Source organism: Scylla paramamosain, chromosome 2 (genome assembly GCF_035594125.1).
Source record: "Scylla paramamosain isolate STU-SP2022 chromosome 2, ASM3559412v1, whole genome shotgun sequence".
Classification (NCBI taxonomy): domain Eukaryota; kingdom Metazoa; phylum Arthropoda; class Malacostraca; order Decapoda; family Portunidae; genus Scylla; species Scylla paramamosain.
The window spans coordinates 16005924-16027159 of NC_087152.1; the positions used below are offsets into that span (position 1 = coordinate 16005924).

Sequence of the window (21236 nt, forward strand, 5' to 3'; positions counted from 1 at the left end):
AGTACTAAAAGTAGAAGGTCGGAAGTAATATTAAAGTTATATTTGGTGCTGGTCAGACCTCATCTAGATAGACTATGCTGTGCAGTTCTGGTCCCCACATTACAGGAAAGATATAGGTCTATTAGAATCAGTACAGAAGAGAATGACTAAAAGGATACAGGGGATGTGGAGTATTCCTTACGAGGCGAGATTGAAGCTGTTAAATTTACATTCTTTAGAGAGACGTAGGTTAAGAGGGGACCTGATAGAAGTCTAAGTGGTATAAGGGTTATAACAATGGGGATATAAGCAAAATTCTTAGGATCAGCAACCAGGATAGAACAAGAAATAGAACAAGCTTGAAAAATTTAGGTTTAGGAAGGAGATAGGAAGAAATTGGTTCTCAAATAGAGTGGTAGATGAGTGGAACGGACTCAGTAATCATGTTGTTAGTGCTAGAACATTACGGAGCTTTAAGAGAAGATTAGACGGGTTTATGGATGAGGATAATAGATGGAAATAGGTAGGTATATTTCATACAGGGACTGCCACGTATAAGCCTGGTCGCTTCTTGCAGCTTCCTTTATTTCTTATGTTCTTATGTTCTACACCCGACACGTAAAATGAATAGAATAGAATAAAACAAAGGTATTCTTGTCTGTGCAAAGGATGAATCAGAAACCGTTTTGTGTGTCAGTCATGAACGAAACACCAACACCTCCTTGTCCTCTACCATTATGAGGATTCAAGACAACCACCACCACCGCAGCCGCCTCTTCCAGTACCATTTGAGGGAGCTCATCCATTAAGTCTCTGCAGCAGTTAATAAGCAAGGCAGGTCACGCACAGCCTTTCCTGTAGTAGCAATTTAGTACACGACTAACGATATTCTTGATCATTTCACGTGAACGTTATAACTGACACTGAAGCCTCGTGGTTTAAGACTTAATTAGCGACGGAATGTAATAGTATATTGTATGTTAACTAGTGCCATTCTCTCTCTCTCTCTCTCTCTCTCTCTCTCTCTCTCTCTCTCTCTCTCTCTCTCTCTCTCTCTGGAATACTTTTTTATGAGCTACTTCAGACGTTATGCTTACATTAGCTTAATATTACAGATAGAAAGGGCATTATCTGTCGTAACCTTGTAACACGAGAAGCAGTACTTATGGAACAATGCTTGCAGCGAATAATTACAAAGGATCGTTTCATGAAGCCGAAGGGCACGAAACTGGTAGGAAGAAGAGGAGGAGGGGGAGAGGCAAAGTCGGGAAGGGAGGCAAGATATTTATGCATTTTCCCGAAAGACTGCACACGAGGAAGACGTGTCATCTTGGAATGTCGTGGGAGTGAAATGTGAGGTGAGGTGTTTTGTGTGTTTTTTGCATATTTAGACTGTGGTTTCAATTGAGGTTTGCTGTGTGACGGAATGGTGGTGAACTCGATCAATGACAGGAAGGCAGGCGATAGGAAGGTTGAGGGTGGGAGGTGTCTCGTGGCCTGGATGGAAGAACGGTGTTTTCAGTGGAGGTTGAGATGACCGCGAATGGGGTAAGTTTAGTTTGGCATAAACACTTATGCACAGCCGTATCTCGTGCTTGATCTTTGTAGTTTTTCTATTTTGCATAGGGATCTCTGATGTAAAAGTTACGTTTGAAAATGACTGAAAATCTTTCAATCAAATAAAACGTTCCTGGCGTTGCGATTACGTAGATCTGTTTGCTAAGTTTTCTGGACATTAGGCTTGCTGAACTCTCGTTAAATAATTGACCCCTTGTCATAAAGGATGTTCGTTATTTCGGCACAAGTGCGCGTTCTCGGCGATATCTTCAGACTCGTTGAACACCCGTTATGTAAGATCAAATCCCTTATTTAGATTACTTGTCTATAGTAATACTGTGAACTTAATATCACTTCGTTTTGCATTCTTCCCAAATTTATTTGTAGGAACTTAAGGATTTCATAATAAACTATTATTATTGTACTCAAGATTTGGATTTGTTAACTGGTGTGAAGTGCCGTTGTTTAAAATTATTCTGGTCTTGTTAGATTTGGGCTTGTAATCTAACTTTCTCGACGAAGTAGTTTCTTTCAAATAGCAAATCAAATGTAAACTTACATTACTGCCTTTGTTCCGTAGAGGTGAGCGCGAGGGTAGGGGCGAAGGGTGTAACGCATGAAAATGGCGAGGGCTGGGAAAGGGGATTGTCAGGATTAGGGACGCTAGATGCCTGTTGCTTGTTAGGATAATGTCAGTGTACAACTGGCAGATGCGTGATGGACCTATAAAAAAAAAAAAAAAAAAAAAAAAAAAAAAAACGCAGACGAGTTTGCACAAGTGGTCATTTTTTTTTTTTTTTATGGTGCACAAAATGTTACCTTTCCCTCCTGGATGTCGGCTGGCCACTATATAATGCATACTTTTTTTTTTTTCCATCAGATCAAGGATGACTAGCAACAACTACGCTAGTCCTTCACGTGCCAGCCCAGTGATCCAGCAGTGGCGTGATCTCGGCCTTCATTTTTCATAATTTTGGTAAATATTTTTGTGATGGGAGGTCGATTAAACTTAATTGACAACAACACACAGGAAGGATTTCACTCTCTGGGTATAACAGATTGATATTTAAATGAACTTAAGAGGCGATCAGAGGTCAAAAAAAAAGGGTCTGATGTAGGTAGTGTATTTTATCAATTTCATTTTCTGCCTTATCACACAAGGTTTCATATTGTCTTTGCCATATATCATTACATATATCATTACATAAAAGGTCTTAAGAGCACATCATTGTATCAGGATCAAGATTGCTTTCCTAATTAGTTGAAACTTAAGTCTTCTCAATTCATGTTTCATAGTTTTCTTGGTGTGTAATGGTGTAGCTGGTAGAAAATTTGTATGACTCCCTACATTTATTACTTCTAACAGGTGCTGCAATTACTGGATTCTGGACAGAGTGCCTTGCCAGCCTGTCATATCAACACCACCATCTTGCATCAGGAAATGGGTGCCATGAAAAAGAGCCACCCATTGCAAGGGTTTATCATCCTGCCTATGAATGCTGTCTGTCCTATCCTTTGTCATCCTATGAATGAGTGTGTTAGACTTGATGTTAGCTAGCTGTGATGCTGGTACATAAGCTTCAATGTTCAAAGTCCTAGACTCCACAACTTAAATTTGTTTTTTTTTTTTTTTAATAAAAATTTTATGCCAATAAAGTGTGTAGTTTTTCTCCGGAGAGTCTTCCTAGTATTGTTAATCCATCATGTCTTCTCTGGCTTGGTAAACAGAAAAGGTTTTTATATAGTAAAAAGCAAAAGGGTCAGGAAAACTGGGATTGGAGGGCTGGGGCTCAGACTTGGACTTGTATGCTGTGGGATATGGCTCTTTGGCTTATGTGCCTGTTCTTGTGCTTGGTTTGTAACATTGGCTTGAATGAACACCTGAACCTCACTCATGCTTGGCTTGCAACACTGGCTTGAACACCACTAGACGACATTTATGTCATGTAACATCAACATGTTATGATTTCTCATGAGAAGAGATGATTTCTCATGAGAAGAGGATGATTTCTCATGAGAAGAGATTTGTATTTTCTGATCTTTCTTAATTGATCCTTAATTTTTTTTCTCATTTTTCTTACTATTAGATCTAATATCTATTTGTTCTGAGGATCTTTCACTTTTTTTTATTTTCTCTATTTTCTCTAATAAAATGTTCACTTTTTTTTATTTTCTCATCTAATATCTTAGAAACTAAGATCTATAATAATCTACATCTGTTAGATCTAATATCTATTTGTTCTGAAATATCTATTTGTTCTGAGGATCTTTCACTATTTTCTCTAATAAAATGTTCACTTTTTTTTATTTTACCTAATATTTTTTATTTTCTCATCTAATATCTTAGAAACTAAGATCTATAATAATCTACATCTGTTAGATCTAATATCTATTTGTTCTGAGGATCTTTCACTTTTTTATCTTCTCATCTAATATCTTAGAAACTAAGATCTATAATAATCTACGATCTATAATAATCTACATCTGTTAGATCTAATATCTATTTGTTCTGAGGATCTTTCACTATTTTCTCTAATAAAATGTTCACTTTTTTTTATTTTATCTAATATTTTTTATTTTCTCATCTAATATCTTAGTTTCTAAGATCTATAATAATCTACATCTGTTAGATCTAATATCTATTTGTTCTGAGGATCTTTCACTTTTTTATCTTCTCATCTAATATCTTAGAGATCTAATATCTATTTGTTCTGAGGATCTTTCACTTTTTTTTATTTTCTCATCTAATATCTTAGATTATTTCTAAGATCTAGAGACTAAGATCTATAATGATCTAAGATCTATTAGATCATCTATAATAATCTCACTTTTTTTTCAAATTCCCATGTTAGATCTAATATCTATTATATCTTTTCAAATTCCCATGTTAGATCTAATATCTATTATATCTATCATAGATCTTTCACTTTTTTCTCACCTTTTTTCTCATCTTATCTAATAGATTCTCACCTTTTTTCTCATCTTATCTAATAGATTCTCACCTTTTTTCTCATCTTATCTAATAGATTCTCACCTTTTTTCTCATCTTATCTAATAATCATATCACTTTTTTTCATAATGATTTTTTTTTCATGATAGATCTAATAACTATTATATCTATCATAGATAGATCTTTCACCTTTTTTCTCATATCTAATAATCATTTTTTTTTTCATATTTTTTTTTCATGATCTAATCTATTATAGATCTAATATCTATTATATCTATCATAAATCTTTCACTTTTTTTCTCATATTTTTTTTTTCATCTTTCTTATATCTAATAATCATATTGATTATCTTTCTTAGATATCATATTCTCATATCTTTCTTAGATCATCAATCTTTTCCCCACCAACCCTTTGTTTGTTTACCAATCCCACAACCCCTTTGTTTTCTAATAAAAGTTCTTGCCAAAAAGTCTCCCAAAATCCTCATCATACTGCTGAAGTCTACAAATTCTCTACAGTCCATCTTCAGAACCAGTCTTCTTCAATCTTTCTTCAGAATCAATCTTCATCCATAATGCTGTAGTCTAGATATTCTAGGACAAATTTTCATCCATGCTGCTGAAGTTTTGAAATTGCAGGATTCTCAGGATTCTCACTGTAGGAAAGCAGGTGGTAAGTAATGTGGCACTGAGGGACAAATCAGCACCAATGTAGGGTGGAGTAATTAAGTCATTTACACAAACAAACTTATCCAAGATTTTTATACATTCAGTATTTTTCATATTTGAATATAATGGATCAGTATTTTTTATATTTGAATATACCAGATATAATTTTTTTCAGTAAATTAATTCATTATGTTCAACATTACTTTACAACATAATTTAATAACTGAATTCAAGTACATTTTTCATAGGATAGAATAAATCCCAAATTGACAAATTCTAAACAGATAATCAAACTAAAAAAAACTCACAAACCAAAACTGAACAAATACATCATTTTATTAAGTGACCTGGAAAACTCTGAAGAGGTGAAGGATGGTCTCCTAAATGAATGGAAGACTTATGTAAATAAATGAGATAAGTGAGGACAGATTTTTCCTTTGTGCATGGTGCACAGCATTAAATTATCTGAATTTCAAAGGGATCTATTCTAGAACATGTGTATGTGTATTCACTGTACAGTCTGCTGCTGGTCTCTCTCAAGACAGCCAGCCATCCTCCTATGGAAGGAGCTGAGCTCATAATGACCAATCTTTGGGTTGGACTGAGTGTGTGTGTGTGTGTGTGTGTGTTATATAAAGGCAAATAGTGATGCCTACTGGTTGGAGTGGTACCACCACAGCAGGGCATCAGTGCCACACAGAGGTCCAATCTCATCTTGATAGGGGTGGCTATGACACAGCACAGGGTAGGTGACAAGTTGTATACTACAGATATTGAGGATAAAGCACCAGAAACCCTGGTGCCTCACCTTCTAATTCTCCATGTGACCTGGTGGCACTGATGCCCTGCTGTGAGGGTTTGACTCCTATCATGAGGGATCCCTCTACTATTATACTTATATATAATGTAAATGATACAGTGGAGCTTGTTTACTGATGATGCAAGACTACTGAAGAATGTGAAAAATTATGAGGACTGTGGAATACTACAAGAGGAACTATAGGACATAGGAATGGAATTATAGGTATCATATAAAATTTAATTTTAGGTTTTGCAAAAAGGATAAGGTTCAACAAAAGCAGGAAATTTATGCATGATAAAAGACTGGAAAATGAATTATCAGTAAGATTACTAAGGAAAAGTATTTGAGAGATATTTTCAAACAGATTATTATCAGAGAAAAAAAGAAAAAATTGAAACTCTCAAGCTATTAAGGAACATACAAGTGGTATTTACTTATCTGATAAAGAAAAGAAAAAATGCAAAATTATATACCCATGGCTTTAATATGCAGCAATGATATGATCATCTATAATATAATAATAAAGAAAAGATGTAAAAGGAAACTGGCAAGAGTAGGGGAAGCAGACACCAAAATTATACCTAATCTGAGAGACCTGTCTGATGACATGAGATTATCTAGCCTGCAACTCCCAACCTCAGAAATGAGAAAGGAGAAAGGATATTTAAGTGAAGTAATTTGAGTGTGCAGAACAAAATGGAAATGAGAGAGCAAGGACAAAGGCTGAAGGGGACCACTTGTAAGAGAGACATCAAGAAGCACAGCTATACCCAAGGAAGGATACAAGCCAAGAATAATCTGGATGAGTGGTCCATACAAGAAGTATTCATGATGTGATACAAGAAGATTTGTAAAAAGAAGAGCATGAACATAGCTTCTTTCCTGTAAGTCAAAAACAGGTAAATACAACTACATACACACACACCCACTCACACTATGGACCATAATCTGAAATGCTTCAGTGCCACACCACCACTACATTTAAAAAGGCTCAATTTAAATTTATACATATTTTTAAGGTTGCTTTTGTGCTTCTTGTGACAGATTAACAAGATATCTACATTATTAACAGGAGAAACACTCTTGAGAACCATGCCAATCATTTTTGTGGCCTTTGAAAAGTCGTGATGAGAGCTAAGCATTTCGGAACACACTTATAAGCAGTAACTATAACAGAGTACATACCATAGCAGAGAGTGATCTGCAGCAGGGACAGGTCAACCATCTCACTGAGGCAGTAACACAGTGTACAGCAGCAACAACAACAGCTTTCAGGTAATGCAAGTTGGAAGTTGACCCACAACCAAAGCAGAGAGCCACAGCCAACCCTCTTCATCCAGATAGTTGAATGCTGCTCTCATGTTTCTCACCAGATTACATGTTTCCCCTGTCTTTCTTCTTACATATACCTCTGGGGACAGCTTATCAGTGACAGTAATTGCAAGGTCTTTCTCTTCACTCTACTTTTATTTCCTCACTACCCAATTTATAACTAAAGAATGACCTTACACAACTATGCCCAAACTTCAACACTCCACATTTTTTTATGTTAAACTACATTTTTCAAGTGCCACTCCAATCCCAAATCACATTCAGATCTTCCTGTAGGGCATCACAGTCCTCTATCCTTTCCACTTTTCTCATCAATTTTGCATCATCAGCAAATAGACTCATGTTGCTATTCATCCCTTCCATCATATCGTTCATATAGATAGCAAACATAACTGGTGCTAAAACCAAACCCTGTGGGACACCACTAATTACCTCTCTCCATGATGAACTTCCTATCTTTGACCACTGTTCTCATTTCCCTTCCTCTCAGAAAGTCACTGATCCAATGTAGGAATGAACCTCTCACCAAGTATTTCTAATTTCCACAGCAGTCTCTTGTGGGTAACTTTACTGAACACTCCTTAAGTCCAAATAAACACAATCTGTCCATCCCCTTCTTTCTTGTACTTTATCTATGACTCTGGAGTAGAAACATATTAAATTTGTTGTACACAACCTTCTTTTTCTAAATCCAAATTGTCTGTCTGTTAATATCTCTCTCTTTTGCAGATATTCACTCAATCTTTGCTTCACTATTCTTTTCCACATTTCTGCCACTACACTTGTTAATGACACCAGTCTATAATTAGATGTTTTTTCTTTGCTTCCATTCTTATATATGGGGACTATATCTGCTTTTTTCCAATCTTTGGGCACCGCTCCTTCCCTTAATGAAATATGATTAGTTTGTAAACCTTGTGGGCAAGTTGATCTCTGAATTCCTTCAGCACACAATTAGATACTCCATCAGGGCCCTGCACACTCCTGTGTGCATGTGTGTGTGTATTTTGATTATTATATTTATAAATATTTTCTTGTATTTTCTTCATTTCCTGAAGGTAAAAATAATCCAAATCTGGATTCACATCTGCAAAAATTAATATCTTAACTTCTCCAGTTTTATCCATAATCACATTTTATGGGAGATAAATGTCTAAAGCTGCCTCTGAGGAGCTTTAAAACATATCCTAACTAGGGTATTCTGGCAATGAATGAATGGTCATGTGCAATCTGAAAACACACTACATGGCACATTTAAACTACTGGGAAAATGTTTATGGTGTATGAGAGACCCTGAGAAACACATCAAACCCTAGTGACAATGCTATCATCATTTAATTCAACATCAATTATTATACCATAAAAATGGTAAGTATTGTCATTTAATATCTATATAAAATTACTGTTCATTCATTATGAAAACTCAAAATTCTCCAGTCAGCAGATGTTATCACAGTTAGGCTAATTAATTTCCTCATGTTATTGACTTTCTTTTTGAGCTTTATTGAGAAAATATTATTATAAAAGATATTATATGATTATTTCATTACCTCAGAGATAACTAAGATACAGTACTGCAGGTTAACAAAACAAAACAATGTTCTGGAAATTGTACTGCCTCATGAAAGGCTACAGTATCTTGATCTTTTATTAACATTTAAAGCACTGTAAAATGCTATCTACACGAACATAACAAGAAAATAGAAGGTTAATCTGTCCTTTAAGAATCAAGTGTAAAAAAATATGTGATTATGGGAAAAAATTGCCTACCAGTGGCAGAGTTTGTTATGGAAAAATATCTGTTTACTAGGCCTTAGTTAGTATGAGTTTATCTACTCACAATTGACACCAGGAAATTGCAGATGGGATGTGATGAGGAGCCAACAGACTTGAAGTCTGTGAGGAGACCCAGTATACCTCTCACCTAACTCCTCTGACTATAAGAAATTCTTTGACTACTTAAATTCCAAAGTGGAGCACATTCTGACTCACTTCCCTTTTGCTGAGATCTCCATTTTTGGAGACTTCAATGTTCACCACCAGCTTTGGCTTTCCTCTCCCTTTACTGACTATCCTGGTGAACTAGCCTTCAACTTTGCTATCCTCCACGACCTAGAGCAATTGGTGCAACACCCTACTTGTATTCCTGACTGTCCAACATTCTTCACCTTTTCCTGACCTCTAGTCCTTCTACTTATGTTGTCATCATCTCTTCTCCATTGGGGTCCTTCGATCACAATCTCATATCTGTATATTGTCCTATCATTCCAATCCCTCCTCAGGAGCCCCCTAAGCGAAGGTGCCTCTGGCGTTTTCCCTCTGCCAGTTGGGGGGACCTGAGGAAATATTTTGCTGATTTTCCTTGGAATGACTACTGGTTCTGTGTCAGAGACCCGTCTTTGTGTGCCAAGCGCATAACAGAGGTGATAGTGTCTGGCATGGAGAAACATTCCTCACTCTTTTTCTCAACCTAAACCTCCCAGACCTTGGTTTAACACAGCTTGTTCTCGTGCTATACATGATAAAAGAGGTGGCCCATAAAAGGTACTTAAGCCTTCCATCACAAGAATCTCATGCACTTTATATTTCTGCCTGGAACCATGCAAAGTCTGTTCTCCAACCAGCCAAAAACTCCTTCATTAATAGAAAGTGTCAAAATCTTCCAAGATCAAACTCCCCTCATGACTTCTGGCATCTAGCCAAAGATATCTCCAATAACTTTGCTTCTTCTTCTTTCCCTCCTTTATTTCAACCAGATGGCACCACTGCTATCACATCTATTTTTAAAGCTGAACTCTTCGCTCAAATCTTTGCTAAAAACTACCTTGGATGATTCTGGGGTTGTTCCTCCCTTTCGTCCACCCTCTGACTAGGTATTTCATTCTACCTATTAAAATTCTTCACAATGATGTTTTCCATGCCCTCGCTGGCCTAAACCCTTGGAAGGCTGATGGACCTGATGGGGTAGTTCCTATTGTTCTCCGAAACTGTGCCTCCATGCTTGCACCTTGTTTAGTCAAACTCTTTTAGCTGTCTGTCAACATCTACCTTTCCTTCTTGCTGGAAGTTTGCCTACATTCAGCCTGTTTGTTCCTAAAAAGGATGACCGTTCTAATCTCTCAAACTACCATCCTATTGCTTTAATTTCCTGCCTATCTAAAGTTTTTAATCTATCCTCAACAGGAAGATTCTTTAACATCTAACACTTCACAACCTTCTATCTGATCGCCAGTATGGGTTTCGTCAAGGCTGCTCTACTGGTGATCTTCTGGCTTTCCTTACTGAGTCTTGGTCATCCTCTTTTAGACATTTTGGTGACACTTTTGCTGTTGCCTTGGATATATCAAAAGCTTTTGATAGAGTCTGGCACAAAGCTTTGATTTCCAAACTACCCTCCTACGGCTTCTATCCTTCTCTCTGTAACTTCATCTCAAGTTTCCTTTCTGACTGTTCCATTGCTGCTGTGGTAGACGGTCACTGTTCTTCTCCTAAATCTATTAACAGTGGTGTTCCTCAGGGTTCTGTCCTGTCATCCACTCTCTTCTTATTATTCATCAATGACCTCTTAAACCAAACTTCTCGTCCTATCCATTCCTATGCTGATGCACTTTTGCACGTCTATTCATAGACATCCAGCCCTTCAGGAAGTAAACATTTCACACAGGGAGGCCACAGAACACCTGACTTCTAATCTTTCTGGAATTTCTGATTGGGGTAGGGCAAACTTGGTATTGTTAAATGCCTCAAAAATTCAATTTCTCAATCTATCAACTCGACACAACCTTCCAGACAACTATCCCCTCTTCTTCAATGACACTCAACTAAACAAATAATGTTCTTAAATGTTTGTATTATGCCCACATATATCCTCATCTCAACTACTGTAATCCTATTTGGTCCCAAACTTACTCTTGTCATCTGTACAGGCTTAATGTTCTACATAAAAGAATTATCAGAATAATAACCAACAGTGATTACAGTGAACATACACCCCCACTATTTAAACAATTAAATATCTTAAACCTTGCTGGCTTATCAAAACTCAGTATTTCATCTTACATGTACCAAAGAATAAATTCTAGTAACTACAATACACAACCTGTGCACAATTACCTAACCAGGAACCAGTACTCACTAAATATACCCAGACCCAATTTAACATTATACAAACATTCATTAATGTATCTTGGACCTAAAACATAGAATAACATACCGATGTCATACCAAACACTCACCCAGCCTATTGTCTTTTAAAGACAAATTTAAGAGACACATTGCAATCTACAGATAATAAATACTGATACATTTCTACACTATTATCATAGATATTATAGTATTATTATATTACATTACTAGAGTTACCATCATTGTGCTGTATCATTAGTTTGATTTATATTAATAATAATAGTTCCTATTAGCTTGTATTACCTCTTCTACTATTTTATAAAATATGTTATTTCCAAAATTAAAATTTCTACTTGCTATTGCCCATAAGGCTCCTGCTTGTAAAGGGCTGTTTGACCTATTAAAAATTGTATGTAATGATATATGTATACATGCCAAGCATAATAAAGTGTTTAAGTGTTTGAAGAACCACAATGCGAGTATTTATTTATTTATTTTTTTTAGAATATAAAAGATAGGGAGAGATGAACTCTACCAAAACCAATGAGGTCTCTGGTTAAAAAGGAATGTATGGAATGAAGGCGAGGGGGCAAAAAATTTTGTGTTGCTATACAACGTGTGTGAAGGGGTAATGTACTGGATGGTGTTGGGGCAGAGATAAGTTTGTTGTATGCTGTGGCCATCTGCAAGTATCTTCATTATTCAAGAGATGTGCGAGATTAGATCCAGCCTGCAAAGCAATACTTGTAGACGAGTAGAAGGTGCAGTGATATTTGCATTGCTGTGTCAATAGTTTTCAGAATGGTTGGTGATGTAGAACTGTAGTTTTATTATTGTGGATGTGTGTTTTATATAGGGATAGTAAGGTGTGGAACAGAATGTAACCTACCTGGCTCTTGTTCATGTTAAGGATTTGACAAGGTCATGCAGGCTGTGGTGTTACAGCATCTAGTACCCCTAGGGTGCTGGTAGCAAATATAGGTTATCTGGTTAGATTCTGGTCTTGTCTTCTGGAGGAAGTCTTTAGTTTGCTTGAGTGTCTTGAAGGCCAGGTCAGGATCTTGGGAACCACCCAGGAGGTCTGCTACTGTTGATCTGTGGAGCTGGAGAGATGTTAGTGAATGGAGGAGAGCAGTGCAGTAGGAGTGGTGGCAAGGACAGTGTAGCAGCAAGTGTTCTGAAGTGTCTAGCTGTGTGGGGCACCAGGGGCATTGAGGGGTGTTTTTCAGTCCCAGCTTGTACATGTGTCCTATCCCAAGTCCAGTGACTGAAATGTCTAGAACACAGCTAGAGGAGCAGATCCACCTGTGGTATCATATGTCCTGTCTGATGCATCCAGGTGAGGTGCATTGAAAGGCACCTGCGAAGTGTTTTTCCCAGTATAAATCACTGTCTTTGGATAATCTTACCAATAGCAACTCCTTATGGAGCAGCTAAATTATGCAGATATGGTGATAAATACTCACTGTACAGCATGAGTGTGGGAGTTTTGATTTGGGGTCACACATGGTTACATTACAGTGACATGATCCATCTTGTGCTGCATCACAAATTCTAAGTCCATGCTCTCTTGGAGGGATAAAGTGTAATGCATATGTTATTATGTTGGTTTCCAGTATGGAATGGTGCATGTTTTCTTGTACCTCTTTTGTTCAGCAGTTGAGAGCTGTCCCTTTATTGATGCATTAGAATGTCGTTAAATGTCATTTACTTCTGAGTAGCACATCAATTAATTTCAGCAAATCACCACATGTAGCTTTGGCAGCCAGCTGGCTAACTGCAAAGGTACTTAGTGTCACAATGGCAAAGTGCAGTGGATGCAAATTTTAATGCTGGGACTTTATTGTGCAGTTCCATTAGCAAGATGACCTGGCTGTATATTCCTTAATTAAGAACACAAGGCATTTTGCCAAAATCAACTAGGTACTGAAAACTCAATGGCACCAGCAAACCACCCACTGATTAGATTAAGTTAGGTAAAGTTAGATTAGACTAGAAATTCCCCATTTTCAAAGCATGGCATCTTTAGACCTTTCACAAATGTCTAAATCTGGAATAATTTTATTTCCCTACCCTAAAATCCTGCTTTCCCAGCAGGATACATGTAGAAGTTTAACTCAGTACATTGTATCGAGTTAAACTGCAATTTTACTGATTAGGACAGCATAGCAATGGATATGGGGGGGTCAGGGTCTACAATTTGCAAGATTTGTGATTTCAAATTATTGAGATCAGTATGGAGGACGGATATTTTTGTTGACTATTGTTTAAAACTTTCGGACTTTAGAGATTTTCTCCAAAAGCAATGTTTTTCTCCTTAGACTTTTTAGATTAAAAAAATCCAGCTTCCACCCCCACCTTAAAACCTCGCTTTCCCACCAGATCCCCAAGCCTGCTTATCCTGGAGTGACAGCGATAAAATACATAACGAGCTGCTATTGGTAAGACTTATCCATTATTTCGGTAAATGAGTAAAGTCAGCCTGGTCCGTATTAAAGTCTATGGGAGAGAGAGACAATGTGAACCTTGTTTGCCGTCCAGTCGGCCACGGTGTTTTACAATGTCAGTATGGGAGGGGACTGACTGTAGGTGGATGTCTGTGTAATGGATAGTTAGGTAAAGAGGTTGCGTCTGTCTGAGTAAAGGAAGTGGTATGTCTTGTGGGAATGGCAATGAATGAGTTTGAGGGCCGTGAGAGTTTGTAAAAAGTGTGAAAGCAGTGGGGTGGGGGAGAGGAGTAGTGGCCTAGTCAGATTTAAGGCTCTCTTTTATGGCAGAGTTCTGCAGGCAACCTCTAGGCAGCAGCAAGGGATTTGGATGGTATTGGTGGGGTGTAGGAGCCGTCAGTATACATGTGTTTAAGTTACTGTAGTGGTGTGTACAAGAGAGATTAAAGTCTTGCCCATACCCAGACGTACCTTGCTCCCTTCTCCCCTCCAGATGAGTGTCCAGTGACGGAATGAAACAAGGGAAAGTGATCATGCATTTAAATATTTCGCTTCTATGTAGTATACCTACATGTATATTTCCTTATAGGTTTGATTAACGTAATGCATTAGAAAATATTTTTCATATGCCCAATTTTTTTTTTTCTAGAATTTGCGTACATTTTACAGTAGTAGCAGGCTACTTGCAGCAGCAACAACATGACAACAGTGATAATAGTACAGTACTATTATAATCGTAGTAGTAGTAGTAGTAGTAGTAGTAGTAGTAGTAGTAGTAGTAGTAGTAGTAGTAGTAGTAGTAGCAGTAGTAGTAGTAGTAGTAGTAATGGCGGTGGTGGTGGTAAAAGGCATTTTCAGTCTTCCGAGGTGTCTACTGTAGGTAGATTAAGCCCTTTGGAGCTCCACCCTCTCGACCAATGAAAAATAGGACAAAATTCTGGATCGTAGAAACTAGTTGTGTGTGTGTGTGTGTGTGTGTGTGTGTTCTTTCCTGACAACACTCTTTCACTTAGGAGTCAATCAGGTAAATGTATCAAAAAAAGATGCATTACTTACAGCTTTCAATGGACTTTCTACGCAGAACACACAGCGTTAATTCAGTACGTGGGAAAGAACTCAGAGGCGAATTATTTAACCAAAGGAGGGAGCACACCACGCGAGAACATTTTATACTCGTAATAATAGGTTGGATTTTTCTCGTGCTTTTTTTTTTACCCACTGCGTGCGCATCCCACTCCCTGTGATTTCCCCAAGTAACTTGTACACTAATATATATATTTTTTTTAACCAATTTTAGTTCCTGCTTCTACATCAACTTGCCTCACCTTTCAAAAGTCAAATGATGCAAACGTCCCATGGAAATACCATCGTTGCTCTTTTATGTTCTGATGGTGGTGATAGTAAGATTTTATTATTATTATGAAAAATACTGTGAACTGTCATAACGTAACACTCTCTCTCTCTCTCTCTCTCTCTCTCTCTCTCTCTCTCTCTCTCTGCCATTGTTATATATATTTTTTTTTTTATAGATAGGATTGATATATCATGTCCCCCTCCTTGTAAAGGCTCGATTTTTTCAAACATGATGTCGCTATCTACTAATATCAATGTAGCTGATTCTTAGTACGTTTCGTTTTTTAAACCACTTTCAGCCGTGGTACTAAAAAGTCAATTCGTTAGAGACACCACAGGTTTCTATATTCTCAGCTTTCAGAGTGGTTATTCTGAATAAACCAAAAATCTATGTATGGATCCACTGAATATTACCAGCTGCAAGATCATCAGATGGACAGCTTTTTTTTTTTTTTTTTTTTTTTTTTGAAGGCGCTGAGTGAATCGCTTTTTATAGCACACTGACATCAATCAATGGCTCAATGCATCAATCAGTCATTTACTAAACTGTTACTGGTAATGGCAGGCTGATGTTGCTGTTGTGCCCTGCTGGCGTGGCTTCCAGCCTGCTGCAGCATGATGAGCAGCGCCGTGTGGTAGTCATTCAAGCTGGCAGCAAACATCAGACAAGCTGTTTTCCTCCCAGGCGAAGCTGCTGGCGGAGCTGCCACGCCATGCTCCTCAGCCGCTGTAGTCTGGAGGAGGAGGAGGAGCTATTCTACTTCCGCAGTATACTCGTAAAACAAAATCATGACAACAGACTCGGTTAACAAGCAGCCGCTAGCCCATTAGGTGGAGAGAGCGTGGCACAGAGCGGTACAACATATACTCACCGTCACTCAGCTATGGAGCGACTCAGCCTGCTGCAGACCGCAAAGGACATTCAGGCACTAGTTGTGGCTTACATGTTTCTGGGCCTTACGAGACACCAGCACACAGGGCCAGCACAGCAGCGCAGGCACATGCTGACACCACGTTGAAATCTACACACACGCTTGCATACACGTATTCACGCATGGTAGTACATTATCATGCCCAAGCCCAGTCATGCTTATACACATGGCTGTAGAGTGATGTCCTCTATATTTTGTACATTATGCATTCCTAACGTAAAAAAAAAAAAGAAGAAGAAGAAGAAGAAGAAAATAGATAAGTAAATAAATAGATAAAAGTTTCCATCTCTCACAATGTAGTAACTGACTCATTAATAACCCAACTCATTAACTGATAGAAAAATAAAGTAATTCATTAGTCAGAATGGCTGAACACAAAGCTATCGTGATTCTTTGGCTTCTAAAATACGTACGTAAGTATGAGAATGATAATGATAACAGGAATAAAAAATGCAGTTACTAAGCAGCGAGGACCTTTTCTGGAGTGACCAATACGACAGGATAAGTACTTATGATATCCATAAATATATTATAACACACATCTGGAAGTGCTTTCAATTATAAGAAATCAATACAGAAGGATACAATATGGCAAAGAATGACAATCATTACTCCATCCCCCACCTTCCTTTCTTTCTCCATTCCTCTCACCCCCTCTCATCGTCCGTATACCCTCCCACACCCTAAAACATAACACCGCTCTGCCCGATCTATCCTGGTGCTGCCTGCTTTTTTTCATCCTTGCTAGAAAGTTACGAATAATATTGAAATAACAATAGGGTAAGTTTAGGGTAAGTTTAGGTTAATTAATCATTATCACTGCTGATTCCTGTATTGCGTCTGTCAACATTTTAAAAAGGCTCGTATTGTACCCAGAAATAAAGTCTGTTGGCTACAGTTATTTCCTTTATCCCCAGTAACTCGCCGATAATTCCAGATAAAAGGACTGCACCTCCACTCAGATCAAGGCTGTTGTGCGCCACGTAAGCCTCGTTACAACACGGTCTCTAACTCGCCCTCTCCTCCCTGGTCCTGGTCGCTATCTACTCCTTGATTCATTCTTACCAATTAAACTACTTATTTCTTTACAGAGAACACCTTGTCGATAATTTCAGATAACAGGAAAGCAATGCTTTGAGATCTAAGGCTGCTGTGTGCCATGAGCAAAGCCTCCTCTCAACCGTTACCGTTTTGCCTGATCCGAGCTTCCGTAACTCCCGATGTTAGCTTACTGCCTGCTCCTTGACTCACTCACTAGACTCATTTACAATGAAAACCGCGTCTATAATTCTAAAAAAAAAAAAAAAAAAAAAATAGGACGGCTTCGCTCTGAGATTAACCTCTGTCATGTAAGACCTACATCTCACTTGACATAAAGCAGTATCATGATAATTTGCAATAATGAGGTGACTATCAGAGGCAGAGGCACCCACACAGGTGCTAGCCTCGCTCCGCGCCTCCTTTGCCTGGCTGACCATTGGAAGCTTGCTGAAATATTGGGATTGATTTTAGATGGGCAGAATGATAAATTGCACATGATATATATATATATATATATATATATATATATATATATATATATATATATATATATATATATATATATATATATATATATATATATATATATATATATATATATATATATATATATATATATATTTTTTTTTTTTAGATGCAACATTAAGTGCCCTATTCTTTCTCTGCATAATATTATTGTAGGCGAGGCTAGACATCCCGGTGAGACCTGGGGTGGAGGCTACCTTCGTCTATTACATGTGATACTTGTGCTTCTTACTATACGATATTCAGAAAAATTCTTCTACGCACTAGCATACTTTGATGGAGAAATGCAAATGCACGTGTAAGTTTTGTGGGGAGAAGTTGTCCTAATTACGAAGTTAATTGATAATTAAAAGAGCTATTGGACTGGTAGGTAGTTCTTTAATGAGGATAACAAGGCCCACTGTATTTTGTAACATTAGGTTCTTTATCATATTCACGGAATGTAAAGTAATCTAAGGAAGATATACCTGCTCTGCAAAGGAGTATAGAGCACGGGCGTGATGTACGTGATGGAGTACCAGAGGTGGGTGGAGGGAGGCGGAAGGTAGATAGACGGGAAGGGAAGGGGCATGGGTGGCGTGAGGATGACAAGTAGTTAGCCGGCCGATTGTTCCATGCCCGTGTCCGAAACCATTACAAGGAAATTAATCGAGCGCGGTATATCATTTATTTCCTACCATTCGGATTGTCTTTTCTTAGCGCAGAGATTAATGTTAATGCCCTCAAGCTTACCTTGATCTTATCCCGTGGTGGAGATATGAGGACGTGGAGTAAGAGTGTGTTAGCCAAAGGAACAACGACGCATTTGAAGAGAGCCCGAGGCAATGATGCAGCAACCACAGAGACAGTCGGTCTACTAGTACTCGAGCGGCGGACAAAAGCGGGTGGGTTGTGTTTGCACGCGTGGCGTCGCGGTTAGTGAAGTGAAAAGTGTACGTTAATTTATCGTTCCCCTCCAGCATATTCTTCTCGGTGGATTTGGTAAGTACTGCCTGCTGTCAAGTGACATTGTTGTTTGTATTAGGCCTCATTATCACTAACAAAATACTCGTTAAGCTTTGACTTAGCCACGTGACTTGCTTCCTGTAAGTATACTGATACTTGTCCTCGATAATGAAGTACTAGCTGTTTATTATTATTGCACGTTACTAATTGTCTCCTCTTTCTGCAGGTGAGTACCCGTATCACAGGTCTCATCGTGGGACAGACAGCGCTGGAGCACCCCTTCGAAAAAAAGTAAAGTGAAGATACTGTTTCCTAGGTGTTAGGGCGATAGGTTGCGCGGCTAATCTTCATTGCCTTTCAGGTACAATCTAATGAATGTTCTTTTTCAGGTACATACTAATGAATGATCTAGCCTTTCCCAGAGTAGTAATGCCTTTGTTAGTACACTGTGGCGGCGACCAGATGGAAACTCCAATTTGGTGAAGGAAGACTGTGCTGGTGGCGGGCGTGCTACTTTCATATGGTGAGCGATTGGTTCTTTTATACATGCTTATACGGTGTTACTTTCCGTACTGTACTAGGTTGTTTATTATTATTTTTTTTTTTTTCAGGATTGCGTGGGAGATGTGTCCACTTATTTTAACTGAGTTGGTGCGTGTCCTGAAGAAATGGTCGCGAAGACGCAAACTCAAAAACTAGACCAGAGTCGCAAAGGTGTAAAAAGAAGATATTTGAATGGAAGTCGGAAAATCTCACGGCGTTCTGACAATGGGAAAGGTGAGGGAATGGTTCTATCTTGCCTCTCGGGTAAAACGAACGATTTTTTTTTTTTTTTAAGGTGAAGCAGGTAAGATTTTTTTTTTCTTGCATGTCAAACTAATGATTTCTTTTGCGGGTCAATTTTTTTTTTTCTTTTGCAGGGCAGGTCAAACTAATCTTTCTCTTGCAGGGCAGGTCAAACTAACCTTTCTCTTGCAGGGCAGGTCAAACTAACCTTTCTCTTGCAGGGCAGGTCAAACTAACCTTTCTCTTGCAGGGCAGGTCAAACTTATCTTTCTCTTGCAGGGCAAGTCAAACTAATCTTTCTCTTGCAGGGCAAGTCAAACTAATCTTTCTCTTGCAGGGCAGGTCAAACTAATCTTTCTCTTGCAGGGCAAGTCAAACTAATCTTTCTCTTGCAGGGCAAGTCAAACTAATCTTTCTCTTGCAGGGCAAGTCAAACTAATCTTTCTCTTGCAGGGCAAGTCAAACTAATCTTTCTCTTGCAGGGCAAGTCAAACTAATCTTTCTCTTGCAGGGCAAGTCAAACTAATCTTTCTCTTGCAGGGCAAGTCAAACTAATCTCTCTCTTGCAGGGCAAGTCAAACTAATCTTTCTCTTGCAGGGCAGGTCAAACTAATCTTTCTCTTGCAGGGCAGGTCAAACTAATCTTTCTCTTGCAGGGCAAGTCAAACTAATCTTTCTCTTGCAGGGCAGGTCAAACTAATCTCTCTCTTGCAGGGCAAGTCAAACTAATCTTTCTCTTGCAGGGCAGGTCAAACTAATCTTTCTCTTGCAGGGCAGGTCAAACTAATCTTTCTCTTGCAGGGCAGGTCAAACTAATCTCTCTCTTGCAGGGCAGGTCAAACTAATCTCTCTCTTGCAGGGCAGGTCAAACTAATATCTCTCTTGCAGGGCAGGTCAAACTAATATCTCTCTTGCAGGGCAGGTCAAACTAATATCTCTCTTGCAGGGCAGGTCAAACTAATATCTCTTGCAGGGCAGGTCAAACTAATGTCTCTTGCAGGGCTGTCTCTTGCAGGGTAGGTCAAATTAATATCTTCTGTCTCTTGCAGGTCAAACTAATTAATATCTTTACCACTACTTCAAGTTTCTCCCCTCTACTCTGACTCTATTACCTATGGCGTTACCAGGCAACAATGAGCAGCTCGCCACTGTGATACCCCCCCCTTGAGGGGATAATGCTCACTTCGGTGAGGGGGACCTGGAGACAGGAGACACAAATATCCATACACATAAAGACACTCGCTCCTTCTTTATGTTCTTTCTCCATTTCCCTATCTTCTGTCTCTGTTCTCTATATTCTCTCTTCATTCTCGCTTCTCCATTTCTGTTTTCTCTATCTTCTCTGTCTGTTCTCTATATTCTCTCCATTTTATGTTATCTATTTCTCTATTTTTTCTATCTTTCCTCTATTTGTTGTTTTATCTTCTATCTTTCGTCTTTATAGAATATTCTGTCAAGTAGTTTTCTGGATTTAATGCCCTATTTTCTTATTGCAGTAAGATCAGTAACAGTTGGTGGGAATTCAGCTGGGGATGAGGCAGCGAGGCTGTGAGGCTAGTGAAGCAGATGGCAGGTGCACTTGCGCCCTGTGAAGAATGTAATGTGAGGTCTTGTCATTGAAGTAAATTATAATGCTAAGAATTAAATGTGTTGCCGATTCCTTTGTGTATAAATTTCCAGTGTGTGTGTGTGTGTGTGTGTGTGGTGTGTGTGGGCAGCTTGGTGATGTCTGAGTGAGTGGTTTGGTGAGCGGAACAAAGTGAGAGACTGGGGTTCACTCTAGTGTTCATACGA

The 21236-nt window shown here is 38.4% G+C and overlaps 3 long non-coding RNA genes across 3 annotated transcripts; 2 read left to right on the forward strand and 1 right to left on the reverse strand.

Moving 5' to 3' along the window:
* Window positions 1-1179: 1179 nt before the first annotated feature.
* Window positions 1180-3192, forward strand: LOC135106570 (uncharacterized). The gene is made up of 3 exons (XR_010271368.1): window positions 1180-1337; window positions 2417-2512; window positions 2903-3192. It is a non-coding gene; the product is annotated as an uncharacterized LOC135106570 (long non-coding RNA).
* A 995-nt stretch (window positions 3193-4187) lies between these two features.
* Window positions 4188-13267, reverse strand: LOC135110974 (uncharacterized). Its single transcript, XR_010273513.1, has 3 exons — window positions 12303-13267; window positions 7142-12143; window positions 4188-5141 (listed from the first exon to the last, which is right to left on the reverse strand). It is a non-coding gene; the product is annotated as an uncharacterized LOC135110974 (long non-coding RNA).
* A 5274-nt stretch (window positions 13268-18541) lies between these two features.
* On the forward strand, window positions 18542-19459 carry LOC135106575 (uncharacterized). Its single transcript, XR_010271369.1, has 3 exons — window positions 18542-18692; window positions 18883-19179; window positions 19268-19459. It is a non-coding gene; the product is annotated as an uncharacterized LOC135106575 (long non-coding RNA).
* Window positions 19460-21236: the final 1777 nt, after the last annotated feature.